Raw genomic sequence first — 1,836 nt, 5'->3', positions numbered from 1 at the left:
TCTTAAAATTATGTTTCATCAAATAGTAACAAAATAGACTAGTTTGGTACTTGGTAGGTAGTTCCATTGGGATTCGACAGTCGTTTACTCGAGCTTTATTACTTGCACGATTTCGTATACTTGCGAATAGCCTGTCAAGTTTTTGGCGCCGTTGCCAGGGAACTATTTTGTTTTACCAATATTAATACAAAATATTTAGTTGCTAATTTGATTTGTTTTATTTTTGATTACTAATTAATTGTTATTTTTGTTTGTTGTTTTCAGCTAGAATCTAGAGAGTTTACGTTCAAGAGGTAGTGGTGATCTTAATCCACTAGATTTTGAGATCGAGAGAACCACTAAACAGTTGAGGAAAGAAAAGAGGCAAGCTGAATCTGAAAAATCAATGACTAACACAGGAATTGTCAATCCTAATGTGTAGAATCAAGAGAATGAGAATGAGGATACCTTAGGAGGAAATGCAATGGGTGGTGCAGCAGTGGTTTAGAGAGCATTGAAGGACTACTCTAGTCCTACTATTGATGGGTGCTACTCTAGCATCAGGAGACCACCTGTTCAAGTGAATAATTTTTTGATTAAGCCAGCAATTATTGGAATGATTCAACAGTCGGTCCAATTTGCTGGGTTACCTAATGATGATCCCAACCTGTATATCACAAATTTCCTGGAGTTCTGCGACACATTCAGGCATAATGGAGTATCCGATGACGCAATTAGGTTAAGGCTTTTCCCATTCTCTCTTCGGGGTAAAGCTAAGGCTTGGTTGATTTCTTTGCCATCTGGGAGCATCACGACATGGAACGAGTTAGCTCAAGCATTCCTCACTAAATATTTTCTACCTGCCAAGTTTGTCAAGCTGAGGAGTGAGATTACGAACTTTTACCAACAAGATTCAGAGTCACTATATGAAGCATGGGAAAGATATAAGGATCTCTTACGGAGGTGCCCTCACCATGGTTTACCAATCTGGTCGCAAGTGCAAATGTTCTACCAAGGGTTGCTACCAACTATTCAAGCTATGATTGATGTTGCAAGTGGGGGAGCCTTGAACAATAAAACGCCAGATGAAGCATACAATCTGATTGAGGTGATGTCAAACAATAACTATATGAGGACTCCAGAGAGAACTTCAATAAAGAAATTCGCGGGAGTGCACGAAGTTGACGGTTACACTGCATTGGCTGCTTAACTTTCGAACATCCAGAAGCAATTAGGTAATGTGTTGAAAGTAAATGCAATTGAATCTTTTTCTCTAATATGTGACCTTTGTGCAGGAAATCATTCATCGAAGGATTGCTAAGAAGGGAACCCGTTTGCTCAGCCAGAATAAGCTAATTACGTCAATAATTTCCAAACGGGGCAAGGGAATCCATATTCCAATACATATAATCCAGCATGGAAGAAACACCCGAACTTTTCATAGAGCAACAACAATGAGCAAAAACAAGCTCCTATTTTTCAACCTCAAGAGCCAAAATCTAATTTAGAGAATGGGTTGACCAAGTTCATTGAAGAGACAAGCAAGAGGTTTGAGAAGACTAACGTCCTGGTTCAAAATCAATCAGCCTCTATTAGGAACCTTGAGACTCAAATTGGGCAAATTCACAACATATTAGCGAGAAGAGTTCAAGGAGTTTTACCGAGTGATACAGAGAAGAATCCCAAGGAATAAGCGCATGCAATCACCTTGAGGAGTGGACGAATTTTGGAAAATTCAGAAAGTGAAAAACCAAGGCAAGAACAAGATCTGAAGGACGATCGCCACAGCGGTGATAACGGTGGCAACGACGAGCGTGAGAATGCGGAGAAATTCATCAGAAACAGGGATGATCATCG

General features: G+C 39.8%; 1 non-coding gene across 1 annotated transcript; it reads right to left on the bottom strand.

Moving 5' to 3' along the window:
• Positions 1-853: 853 nt before the first annotated feature.
• On the bottom strand, positions 854-960 carry LOC116128741. Its single transcript, XR_004127806.1, has one exon. It is a non-coding gene; the product is annotated as a small nucleolar RNA R71 (small nucleolar RNA).
• Between the last annotated feature and the right edge of the window lie 876 nt (positions 961-1,836).

This window comes from Pistacia vera, unplaced genomic scaffold (genome assembly GCF_008641045.1).
Source record: "Pistacia vera cultivar Batoury unplaced genomic scaffold, PisVer_v2 Contig202, whole genome shotgun sequence".
NCBI lineage: Eukaryota > Viridiplantae > Streptophyta > Magnoliopsida > Sapindales > Anacardiaceae > Pistacia > Pistacia vera.
This window is presented reverse-complemented; position numbering and strand designations above follow the sequence as displayed.